The sequence below is a fragment of the Schistosoma mansoni genome, chromosome 2 (genome assembly GCF_000237925.1).
Source record: "Schistosoma mansoni strain Puerto Rico chromosome 2, complete genome".
In the NCBI taxonomy this organism is placed as follows: Eukaryota; Metazoa; Platyhelminthes; class Trematoda; order Strigeidida; family Schistosomatidae; genus Schistosoma; species Schistosoma mansoni.
The window spans coordinates 29,158,632-29,172,784 of NC_031496.1; the positions used below are offsets into that span (position 1 = coordinate 29,158,632).

A 14,153-nucleotide genomic window follows, 5' to 3' on the forward strand; every position below is an offset into this window, starting at 1 on the left:
TAGAAGCTTTACTTCAAAGTCCGTTTATTTATGACTTTATCGATAACGTTAGACTCTGGAAGCATCCTAAATTAAGTAACCGAGCAATTGGTCATCCAGTCTGGATTTGATACATAGTCCGTCAATTTTCAAGAAATGTTCATGGAACATTACGATTGGACGAAATGTTTTCAGTTTCTTTCCGATGTTGGGGCATCTTATTGAAAAATTGTCATAGAATCCCAACAGTAGTTTCTTGATTCATCTTTTAGTCGAATGCATAGTATTGTTTAGTTATTATTTGCAATTTTTCCAAACCATAAGCATAGTACAAACACTCTAGTATAATCAGTTTGTTGCAAGCCCAGTAATATCAAAGTTCATTGATCACGAGTTTTTTAGGTGTTGACCATATCTTGCTGAACTTTTAACTCCAACTTCGTATGTCGTTCGGTAGACTTATATTACAGCTGTATCACAGATACCTAGTAATTAAACTAATTTTATACAGAACTTAATAGTACACTATTTAGGAAACTTAGATAAAAATGTAGTCGTAACTTAATTGATCGAAGCATAAACTACGTGCCCTTACAAGTATACTTATATCAATAAGCTATATTTTTGAAATTATATCTATTTCAAAGATTTCTATTGAACAACTAAAGTAACGAAGACTTATAATGCTTGTGAATTAAGGCTATATCGAGGCAATACGCCCAGTATGCACATATGCCAATAAGAGGCTGATCAATTACAGTCCTAAACATCAATGGGAAGATTAAAACCACCAATACCGAGTGAATTCAAACTTCACCCCATTGCACAAGCAAGTGGCTATTAGGACTCAGTAACTGAGTGGATAACGCGATGACGTTTGAAGCGAACAGTACTGGGTTCGAGTCCCAGAATGAACATCAACTTAGAGATGCAGGTACATCCAGCTGACGAGTTCCAAATAAGACGAAACGCGCGTCCTAGATTTCACTGCTAGCCACTATCCATCTTTGCTTATAATGAGACTATTTTAAATCACAAAAATAACTTATCATAGTAGCTAAGATTATTAACATTTATAACACTACCAGTTTCCCTTTTTTTATTCTTTCTAACAATCATAAATCACATACCTGTTTTTTTAATTTATAACTTATTATTGTTTTTAGTAAAGTTAATTATATTTCAATGTTAGAACTGAATTATCATTTGATATTCAAGATACAACAATTCAAATTAGATTTACTCCATGTAGGAAGATTCTTATTTCTAATAATAACTAATTTTAGATTCACACGGTTTTGTATCACCTTAATTTGTCATTTTTCTAGTAGTATATTTAGTTTTATGCTTATTTAGAAATAGTAAATTTCGTATAACCCTATCATATGATTCGCATGATGTTTTATAGTTTCAAACTGCCTATATATATATATATATATATATATATATATATATATATATATATATATATATAGTGACCCCTAGTGATCTATGAATGAAGATACTAGAGATCACTTTCTAAAAGAACGTTTCAATTATTAAACGTTACATGAAAGTAAGTAACGTAAGGTCATTGTAATTTAAAGGAGACTGAATGACAAAATAATAATTTACAAGGAACCATTACTTTTTTTTAAAATCATTTTATAGTCAAATAAGTTACCAATTGAATTAATCATTTGAATAGTAGAAACAGTCTGATTTTTTCTAGTATTATCTGTAATTAAGGCAGTTTTTCTTAATGATCAGTTTGCAAAGATTTATCCCAGTAAGTGAGTGAAATCCAATTATCTAATGAGAAAAAAATTAATTGAAATATGGGTTTTAGTGTTGTTGAGGTGTTAGTTTTTCCTTTCGTTTTTCATAAACCATCTCAATAACATGATTTTATAAATGTTTTTATCCCAATCTTCATGTAGTAGTTATTGAATTGACATTCGGATGTAATCCGTGCTAGTATTTGCCCTGTTGCATTAATTCAATTGTATTTTAACAATTTATACAGTAATAAAAAAAGACCTTGTTAGTCCTTTACTATGGAGTTCTTGCAACACTGAATCAAACGAAAATATGGTACAACTGTGCAATAGATATACCTTATTATTTCACCTAGGAACATATCTAATTAATTGACAAATATTGAAGGGGTTAGTAGATAGAGAATATCAGAACAGATATTACATTTTAAGCAAAGATGGTCAGTGGTTAGCAGTGGAATCCAGAACGCGCGTTTCGTCCTATTTGGGACTCGTCAGCTGGATGTCCCTGCATCTCAGAGTTGATGTTCACTCTGGGACTCGAACCCAGTACCTTTCGCTTTAAATACCATCACGTTATCCACTTAGCTACTGAGTCCTGATAGCCACTTGACTGTACAATAACGTTTGAAACAAACGGTACTGGGTTCGAGTCTCAGGATAAACATCAAATTTAGGATGTAGGTGCGTCCAGATGACGAGTCCCAAATTGGACGAAACGCGTGTCCTGGATTCCACTGTTAGCCATTATACATTTTTGTTTAGAATGCTTCTGAATTCGGGCAATACACACGGTATGCACATATGTCAATAAGTGACTGATCAATTGCAATCCTAAACATCAATGGGAAGATTCAAGTAAACAATGCCAAGTGAATTTAGGTACTACATTTGCAACTTTCAAAATCTTATTGTAATATTTAATTATTTATCACTAACAGCATTTGTCTTTTTCATTTGCTAATCATAAACAAATTCATAGAATAGTTAGGAGATTCTTTTATTTATATTTGTCTCTGTCTGTTAACATGTATGTTATCTGTTCAATAAATACATAGATTCACTAAATAGTGACATTTGTATATAAGGATAAGAGATTGAAGAAAACAGCTTTTATTTAAACTGCATCAAATGTTTTGGAAAGAAACGTAAATAATATAAGACATGACTATGGTCAACTTCCTGTATCAATAAGAATACAAAACATGTGCAATCTCTTGTCGTTCATTATCACGGATTTACCGTTTAAATGATTACTGATGTACTGAAGGTTTTAGAAAATCAACAAGGCAGATGATAAACCTGACTTCTAATGACTTGCAGTGATGTTTTGTACATCGGAAATAGATTGAATAAGTTCATTTCTGTTATGTCTTATGACCTGTTAACTATCACGTGATAAAATCGCTTATCAGAACACGACTTATACAACTTAGTACTGTGCCAAACCAATGACGTGTTGACCAGTACGAGCAGCCTAGAGTCATTATTACTCCTTTTTCCTGCTTATCCCTACGTGTTGAGTCCAGAATACCAATATCAGCTTCCATTATACGAATCAAATACTTCAAACATACTTGGTTTATATACAAGCAAACCAGACCGCATCAAGACATAAAATAGAAAATAACAATTATACAAGATCAGGCCAAAAAGTCTGATTGTGAGATACTGTAATTAATAAATTGGGAATAACTTAAGAACAGTAAATCGCATAATAGTAGTCAATAGGTCAAAATAAAACTTATAATAAAAGGAATATGGATATACATGTAATAGTTACTTAGCAGTTATATATATATATATATATATACATATGGGGTTAGCGACCCCATCCCGTAGAAACCTACCTCACTAAAAAAACGCTAACCAGAACTGGTGGGCGGCCTATGCTCCTCCACGAAGGGTAACAACCGTAAGCAATATATATAATAGTCTATAAATAGTTCCCAGAAGTTACCCATAATCTAATCTCCTTCGGATATAACAATTTTCATAAATGAAGAACATTTCTAAATAGATAAAATTATTTTATCCTAAACTTTATTGGAATAAATTTCTGACGACTTCAGTTCGCATATTTAACTAATAGAACAGTAAATAAAACAATCCCATTTTTTACAGATTAAATGAAGTTGAATTCTTATTTTAAAAAAGGATTACGACTAGCAGTAAACCCAACAACGTGTACATTTAGTCTTATTTAGAACTCATCAATTGAGTATATCTATGTTCTGATGTTGATATTCACATTTAGCTTCAAATGGCAGTGGATTATGCACTGAACTACTAAGTCTAAGTAACAACTTACTTGTCTAATGAATTTTATTATAATTAGAAAGGTTTGAGTTATCCTGTTGATCATGAATTTATTTAACAATGGGATAACTCAAATCTTTCTAATCATGATAAAAAGTCAAATTTTGTTTTTACAATGATTTTTCGTATATTTCAATTTTCAGAAACATTTTCATCCTACCTAATACTAATTAATTAATTCATTCTTTTTACTCTTCCCTCCCCCCCGTACTTCCAACTCAAACAAACTTTTTATTTCAAGTCAAATTAATGACTTACTATATTTTTTACTTTCATCCTTTATTTATCATTCAAACTCTTTGAGAATAAGAAGGGAAGGAAACTTTTCCAGAGTCGTTTATTCATAAATTACGTCACCCAGCTGAAATGGTTATTGGGAAAGTTGCTATGAGCTAAAAATAGTTTTCATCATACATTCATCACTGATCGACAGTGGAGAAAGAATTGAAAGTGTGAAGCGTGCTGAGTTGTTATTTCGTTTTAACTTTCTGTATTAGTCAGTAACGTGAATCTTCGTATTCATATGAAATCATCTCAGGACTATAAATTACCTGGCTATCAGTTCACTGTAATGTAATGTAATGGCCAGCGAATATATAGCCACTGCCAGGGAAGTCCAACTCACTGCCTTCTCGTGGCGGGGGTGTTGTTTACGAAAGTGGGAGGACGAAAAGCGAATGTCCGGCGCTTTAACCGGGTTGGTGGACACGGAGGGTCCACCTAGGGGAGTTGGAAAACCCTGATTCCAAACCAATGGTGCACATGGGCTCCAGTATCCTGATGGAACGAATGGCGGACGAACCTGTCATTGGTCAACGGCTACCATGGGACTGCATCTCCTCACGATGCTCCACTGCCTTGTGGATCAGACCTTTCGGTCAAGGGCTCGGGGTGTGGCCCCCTAAGAAAACCACCTGCTTCGGTTTGGGCACCCGGGCAGTATCACAGCCCACTCACAAATAAATGAAATGATGAATTTTATTGACGATACTATTCCTGCTCATACTAGAAGCAAGACAATTTACATTATTATTATTATTACCTTTATTATTATTATTATTATTATTATTATTATTTACCATATCGCTAACTCACCCCCTTTTATCCCCAATTTGTGTAACCTTACTTTTCAACTTATGCAGCAGCTCGCCCATGGTGGAAAATCTGTCCTATCTAAACGATCTCCAGTCACTGTCTGGTTGAAAGTGAATGCTTCCACCGATTATGAATACTGAAGCAGTCTTTCTGAAACCACGTACGCCGTTCAAGCTGGCTTCCTTCAACGTTCGCACACTAATGCAGATCGGACAACAGATGGGGCTGACTATGTCTTTAGAAAGTCTTAATGTTGATGTTTGCTGTCTATCCGAGACTCGTATTCAAGACTCTAGTGAAGTACTACAAATCCGCTCTCCATCTGTCGCCTCGAAAAGCTTGTTTCACGTGCGCTTATCCGGGGACCCTGTGGCATCTTCGTCTGGTCTTGCTGGCGTTGGTGTCGCACTAAGCGCTAGGGCTGAGGCAGCACTAATCGATTGGATCCCCATTAACAGTCGGTTATGTGCTGTTAGATTAGAAAGTTCCATCAAAGTGAGAAGAAATCGGCGTGAGAAACGGTGTCTTTTCGTTATCTCCGCCTATGCCCCGACAGATTGCAGCCCGGATGCAATCAAGGATGAGTTTTACCATCAGTTAACAGTTCTTCTCCAGAAAGCGCGTTCGACAGATATTGTAGTACTAGCCGGAGACTTGAATGCACAGGTCGGGCGTCTAGGCACAGAAGAGAGTCGTTTAGGTGGCTGATGGGGACTTGTTGGTCGCAGGACAGATAACGGGGACCATTTGCTGCAACTGTGCACAGACCACAACCTGTTTCTGGCCAGCACTAACTTCCGGCACAGTCATCGCCGGTGTGCCACCTGGCGTCCTCCCTCTGCATCCCAAGCCTGGACTCAGATTGATCACATCGCGATCAGCTACTGCTGGCGTGGTTGTGTACAAGACTGCCGCTCCTTTTGGAGTACTTATCTGGAGTCTGATCATGCCCTGGTCTGCGCCAATCTCACCTTACTTTTCAGTGGCCGAAGGATTGACCACCACCAACGGATTGATGTTAGTAAACTGGCTGCAACTTCTGTTGCAAGTAAGTATCGAGCGGAGTTAGCCTCTAGGCTAGCTACCATCCCACCGAAAAGTATAGATGAGCATTGGTTGCTTCTTCACGACGCCATGAAAATGGCGAGTAAAGCCGCTTGCGGCTTCGCGAAACGTCCCGCTTACAAGCACTGGGTTTCTTCTGGCTCCTTACAGCTGATGGAAGCCCGTCGGTCTACTCCGGGTGACCGTGAGTTTGACCACAAACGAAGGCTGTTACGTAATGAAATCGGGCAAAGCTTGCGTAAGGACCGGGAAGCCTGGTGGTCGGAGCGTGCTAATGAGATGGAAGCAGCAGCTGCATCTGGTAACTGCCGGAAGCTCTTCCAACTCATCCGATCCACTGGCAGCAAGAAGTCTGGTGTGAGTGAAACAATCTAGGAGGATGACGGGATGCCAATCACTAACATCTCTCGACGTCTTGGACGATGGGCTGAATTTTTCGAAGGGCAGTTCAACTGGCCTGCTGCTCCGGCAACATCAACCAGCTTGTCCTGCCCCCCATGGCCGGTGACGACTGATCCACCAAACGAGGCGGAAGTCCGCAAGGAACTCCAACTCTTGAAGCGCTACAAATCACCGGGCCCAGATGACTTACCTCCGGCTCTTTTTAAAGATGGTGGTGACCTTCTGACTAAGGAATTGACTGTGTTGTTTGGAAAGGTTTGGGAAGAAGAAAGTGTTCCAACATCATGGAATGAGTCGATAGTCGTCCCTATCTTTAAAAAGGGTTCACGTTGTTCCTGCAATAACTATCGGGGGATAAGTCTACTTTCGATTGCGTCCAAACTATTGGCTTCTATCATTCTTCGTAGGTTGTTTAAAACCCGAGAACGATTGACTCGCGAGGAGCAGGCTGGTTTTCGTTCTGGTCGAGGATGCATTGATCACATCTTCACCCTCCGCCAAATGTTAGAACACCGTCATACTTATCGCAGGCCAACAATCGTAGTGTTTCTTGATATCAGGGCGGCCTTCGATTCGTTGGACAGGACTGTTCTCTGAGATTGTCTATTGAAGAAGGGTGTGTGTTATAACGTATGGACTCGTAATTATATATATGAATGTGCAATTAGAGAGGAGTGGATTTATTGATCGGACGCAAATGATACTTGAAATCGTACGAGCAGTCTTGAGTGCTATTCGGTCCTTCCTATCTGCCTAGCCCAGCCAGTTGAGTGCAGAACACAAATAACAGCCTCGGCAATATGAATCATTATTTACAAACATACTGAGTTTTTATACAAACCAAAGTAATCAATAAACTGATTATAACTCAAGAATCGTATGATAATAAATCAAAGATCAAAATAAAGCTAATGATAAGAGAAACACGAATATGAATAGTTTAGTTACGTAACAATTGTACAATAGGAAATAGGCATAATACATTGGTCGATAAATAGTCCTTAGAGTTACTATTCATAATTCACCAGGGGATATAACAGTGTGCCTGAGAAGTTCATTAACATCTTAAAGGCCCTGTATATGAACACCTCAGGCAGAGTGAGGGCATACAACCACCTTTCTCCCTTGTTCCATTCGAGCAGTGGGGTTAGACAGGGTTGCCCGATCTCACCATTCCTCTTCAACTTTGCCATCGACGACATCCCGGAAACAGCTCTGATGGATGTAAGTAATGGCGGTGTGGATATGTTACCCGGAGAACGACTTCTCGACCTTGAGTATGCGGATGATATTGTCTTACTGTGCGATAATGCTCAAGCCATGCAATCCGCACTTAATCAGTTGGCAATCAGTGTCCGCAGGTACGGCATGTGCTTTGCACCCTCCAAGTGCAAAGTACTCCTACAAGACTGGCAGGATTCTCATCCTGTACTCACCCTGGATAGTGAGCAGATTGAAGTAGTTGAGAAGTTCGTGTATCTAGGTAGCTATATAAGTGCTGGTGGTGGTGTGAGTGATGAGATTGATGCACGTATAATGAAAGCCAGAGCGGCTTATGCCAATCTGGGCCATCTTTGGCGCCTTCGTGATGTTAGTCTGGCTGTAAAAGGTCGGATCTACAACGCGTCGGTGAGAGCAGTTTTGCTCTATGCTTGTGAAACCTGGCCTCTCCGAGTTGAGGATGTTAGACGACTCTCTGTGTTCGATCATCGTTGTCTCCGAAGGATTGCTGACATCCAGTGGCAACACCATGTTAGTAATGCAGAGGTTCGGCATCGTGTGTTCGGGCGCAGAGAAGATAATTCAATTGGTGTCACCATCTTGAAACACCGACTTCGGTGGCTTGGACATGTTTTACGAATGTCGTCCCAGAGACTTCCACGTCGTGCATTATTTGCCGACCCTGGGACTGGTTGGAAAAAGCGGAGAGGAGGTCAGTGTATGACATGGTGTCGTGGCATGAAAGAGAGCTGCAAAGGGCTAGCTTCTGTTGGTCCTTCACGACTCCCTGGCTGGGGTCCGAGAGATGGTGCAACACAGTGGCTAGAGACGTTATCAGATATGGCTCAGAATAGAAGCCAGTGGCGATCCTGCTGCAACCTTCTTTTACTTTCTTCATAAAGAGTGGTTCTAACTTTCTTAACTGAAAGAGTTTTCTGGTTGTACATTTTAGTCCGTCTTATCTTTTCATCCTTTCTCTTCCTACTTTCATTATTTTGTGTGGCGCATATGTATCTGGTGCCCCTTTGTACCAATATATATGTGTTTAAATAAAATATAAAATAAATAATGTCAATTTGATCTCACTTGTAAAATGACATGCCTCATGTAACTTGTGCTTATTGTAAATAAATTATTACATATTTTATTATTACATATATTCCCGACAATTTAACATCTCAGCATAATGAACGTAATATCTAGTCCTTCAGACTAGTAGCCACATTACAACTTAATCTATAGAATTCTATCAGTAAGTAATGCTTCGAAAGAAGAAACCCTTATGGTTTGAATGCATTATATAATCCTCATCTACTTCACTATCAGCTTGATTTATAAAAGAAAAAAAACGATAAACAGTCTTTTGCACCACTTTTTCTCCTTTGAAGTGAGATCAATGTCTCAAGTCATTCTATTTCCTCTGTCCTAATCTCTTTAATCTACGAAATGTAACTATGTATTTAGTCAACTCCACATTCTATGTAACCTAGGACAATCTGATTTCACAGAATGTGCTATACTTATAAGCTACTGAATTTATATTCTAAACGTTATTCCTTTTGTGGTAGAGAGGCGGATCAATGGTTAAGGCGTTTGACATTCAGTCACCAAGTTCTAGGTTCAAACCCTAACTCATCTACTTCAGTCTAGAAAACCATCCAATATCACTTACCTTCATACTTAGAGTTTGTCTCTAAGCCAAGCACAATGCAGTATGCACCTGGTATAAATAAATTAACTTTTCGGTTTTGTAGTGCACCCCCATGTTAATTCAACGTAATTGATGAGTTAATACTTCATTCTTGAAATGTTTGTATCCATAGACACGACAAATATGAATAACTTTGGATCCATGGAATGAAATCTCTACATGTTTATTTAAAAATAATTACAGACTTGCACAATTCAATGTCTCAGTTTAAATCATATGAATACAAAAATCACCTTGAATGTTTAAATTACACTAATATGATACATGACTATTTTGTTTTCAATAAAAGAAACAGCACAACTCTACTAGGGTAAAAAAAATATACACCATATTTATTATTCTTTATTTTATCATATAACGATTTACGTTTGGCTAAATATTTGACCTCTATTAGTAAAGTTTTTATATTCTAGATCCAAAAAAATAACAAAAATTATCGTGTACAAAACATGGATTTTGAAAATAACTTTAAATAATAAAAATTCACTTGGTATTGTTTAGTTGAATCTTCCCATTGATGTTTAGGACTGTAATTGATCAGTCTCTTATTGGTATATGTGTTAAGTGGATAACGTGATGACGTTTGAAGCGAACGGTACTGGGTTCGAGTCCCAGAATGAACATCAACTCTGAGATGCAGGTACATCCAGCTGACGAGTCCTAAATAGGACGAAGCGCGTGTCCTGGATTTCACTGCTAGCCATAATCTATCTTTGCTCATAAGCTTTAAATAGTGTTAGGTAAATTTATAAAATAAACAAAATTGTATTTCTATTAAGAATTTGTGGTGTTTATATGAACTAATGATTCATTTGTACTTGATGATTGCGTGATTTCGAATTCCAAATACAATACATTCGTTCGTGATCATTTAGTACTTCTTATTTCCGGGATTCCTAGTTTTTATTATAATTCAAATACTCTTAATTATTACAGAATTGTATCAATTGAACATAATTAACAAACATTCTAATCGTTACAAATGTTAATGACAATAATAAAAATGGAGCTTATAATGAATAATATATGAATAGTTAAATGTACATATTTGTTTCGTAACTTTCATGTATAAACAGTATACCTGCTTATTATTTAAAAGGTCATCTATATTAATTTCATAATATACACTCATTTTGATTACATTGATACATTTTAAACAAAACCAAATGTTCAATATATCAATAAACAGTGTATGCAGTATGTTCTATTCGTAGGTTGTCGAGTACTTGTTGGATTTCGTACAATCCAAAGTTATGTGATACTGATAAATTGTTGATCTGTTACGATAATATACCTGGATATCCATGAGTGATTGTTCACAGGTTTGTAGATCATAATTTGGTCAAACTGTTGGATCACCCTATATACTTACCAAATCTAGTTTACTGTGATTTCCTTGTGTTCTGAAAATGTTAACATACTCATAGGTAAGCAGTATTAGGATAATACGATAAAAAAAGAACTATCGAGTTAAATGAATAACCTGACTTCTATAATGTTCTTCCATGTTATCTAAACAGAGAATAGGCAAGTGTACTGCAGCTAATGTACAGCATTTTGAAGATTATGCGATTGATGTAGGTTAAATTTCGTAGAGAATTTAATAGCCTTAAGAGGAAATTAGTTCGCTTGGCTTATTGAATGTACTACATACATGTAACAAAACGTGACTGAAAAAAACGAAAGAAGTCCATTGATTCATTAAAAAGAATAAAGGCGTTTCAGTAAAGAAATTTTTTTGTGACGATATCATTTTCTGAAGCTTTACAATCTTATTTATAGGTTATTTTTTTATACGTAGTAGTGTATACTAAACTAGAGAGGTTTTACAATATTATCAAAGATAGACCAACTTATTCAAGTGGAAGTCATTGAAAATGAAGTGATGTTTCATAATATAATCAAGATTATCAAAAATCTTCAAGTAATCATGGAATGGTGTTATTTCAATGTAAACAAAGTTTTCAAGTACTGAATGAAAAGGGGGTTGCGTCATTTATTAAAGTAATCGAAGATCATCAAGAGATTACATTACATAATAGTTTTAGAAGTAAGAGGTAATAATCTATGGAATGAAACTTAGTGATAACTGTCTACTTTATAAAGGAGAAGAAGAGGATAATAATTAGCAATTATAATTTGTAAAATTCGAAGAGTTGCTAAGGCCATGGGAGAATAAGGGATTGAACGTGACTCTTCTGTATACTGAGTTTGGGTTTAAAGTGGTGAATTGTTATAGCCTCAGCTGTGTATAAATTCCTGATCCAAACCTTTTTTGAGATATTATGAGCAAAGATAGACAGTGGCTAGCAGTGAAATCCAGAACGCGCGTTTCGTCCCATTTGGGACTCGTCAGCTGGATGTACCTGCATCTCTAAGTTGATGTTCACTCTGGGACTCGGACCCAGTACTGTTCGCTTCAAACGCTATCGCGTTATTCACTCAGTTACTGAGTCCAGATAGCCACTTGCTTGTGCAATGGGGTGAAGTTTAAATTCACTTAGTATTGTTTGGTTGAATCTTCCCATTGATTTTGAGGACTGCAATTGATCAGTCTCTTATTGGCATATGTGCATACTGTGCGTATTGCCTCGATATAGCCTTAATTCACAAGCATTATGAGTCAGTTGCTCTTATTTTGAAGAGGCTTTTGAACGCAGACTAGTGTTATGGTGTATAACCTGAATTAACCATGTGTTTGAGAACTGATCTGTTGATTGATTTGTATACCCCTTTACATTACTATGCAGGATAAGGCTCCGATATTCGTTTATCAAGTGCACACTCTGTACGATCAAGGTAACCTGCTCCACAAGAGCAAGTGAACTGATAAATGCACACTGAAGTGGTCCAAAGGTACAGTTTATCATTGACACTTCCCTGAATTAGTTTCTTGCTGGAGAAAACAGTTCGGTACTCTGTTGAATTATGTCTTTTCCAAGGATTTGAAAAGTTTATTCTTCAATAACTCATGTTGCATCTCTCCTGAATTCAATGTTCAAGAAGCAAACGTCCTTCAGAACTGTGGGAGTTATTTCAACTTGATGTTTTCGTTTTAGGTTACCGTCAATGAATTCGGTTGGTAAACCATTCTTCAAAATGATTAAATTCCATATTAAAATAGATGAATAAAGTCTTGTGGACAGAAGTTAGTGTTTAAATAACTAGGAACACCTCTTTCTCTCTCCCCTTTCGTTTAATAAATTGACTTAAAGTACGTGCATTTATTTATGTTATATCTTCATTTAAGTATTGATAACTATTTCATTTTTATCGCTGCATGCTCACTTGGTTGAACACACACACAAGTATGTAGGTATGTGTTCATGCCCAACTATACTGGGTATGGCTAGATTTTAAAAACACCAAGGCAATAAAGAGCATTAACTCCAATTAACACGGTGATATTTTTTTAAATTGCAGTCTTTTTTTCATTTTATCACAAAAGCCCATAATAAAAAGTAGGTATTTACTATAGGAGTTTATGGAGATTTTTCCCACTACATATTTAACATCATGGAATCATCCTAGTTAAACAATGACTGAAAACTAGGAAGCACTAGATAGCTATTTCGTCCTGGTATTTTCTATAATACTCTAAAACGAATAGTTATGTACTCGCAAGTGGCTAACTTCGAGAGGTAATCTCAGAGTTCTAATGGTAAACAAATCAAGATCAACCGTATAGAGTGTGAGGTGGTTAACTGCTCACCAAGTGGATTGGAAGGCGGTTGTGCAATATCACGAATTGATTGAAATCAAACACTTAAACCATTGGATACCGGCTCAGTGGTCAAGGTGCCAATCGTTCACACGAGTGACTGAAGGTCTTTAGTATGAGGCCGGATAAGGAGGTCGTTAATACTCACTGTCGGGGAGAAGCATACTAAGACGAAAAGGTGTTCTCCGCTTCCTAGTTTTCAGTAGATGTTTTATTAAGATCATTCTATGATGTGAACTATGATGTTGAGAAGTGAATAAAAGAAGGATATGAAAATAGAGAAAAAATAATTTACAGTTGGTTATATAATATCTAATAGTGTTAACTTTTGTTTTCAATACTAAAAGAGTTATTAACATAAATCTATCTGGTTTAGGTGGTCAGTTGTCACACTAAACAGTGACGAACGAACCCCATTGATCAGATATACAGACAGCCCTCTGATGAAGCAAATAATTGTATTTTTAAAAATCTGAGACCACAGTTTTTCAGCACTACAGTTGCATATGTTACTGTTGGGCTCTCGGGACCCTTACCGACCCTTTGTTTATTCGTCACTTAGGAATTGACAACATAATACTAAACAACTTGCTATCTTGATAAATTAGGAAAAGCAAACTTATAGAACAAAATGAATTCATTCTTATTTCGAGACTTCTCACCATCTTAAAACAGACCTAAGTTTCAAGTATTATTATTATTATACAAATAGCCACATGAGCTTTAGTCAATAAAGTTGGCATATATATTCAAAATGGGATAAAAACTTATAAGAACAGGAAGAAGATGCAAACTATGTTCTTGAGAGTATAATGGATAAAATTGACGAATATATGTGTTCAGAAGGGGGTTTGTGGAGATTTCAGTATTTTTCAAAGTTGAA

The 14,153-nt window shown here is 36.7% G+C and overlaps 1 non-coding gene across 1 annotated transcript; it reads right to left on the bottom strand.

Annotated features, from left to right (window-relative positions):
* Positions 1 to 2,263: 2,263 nt before the first annotated feature.
* On the bottom strand, positions 2,264 to 2,330 carry Smp_tRNA_00563_Sup_TTA.1.1. The gene has a single exon. It is a non-coding gene (tRNA).
* Positions 2,331 to 14,153: the final 11,823 nt, after the last annotated feature.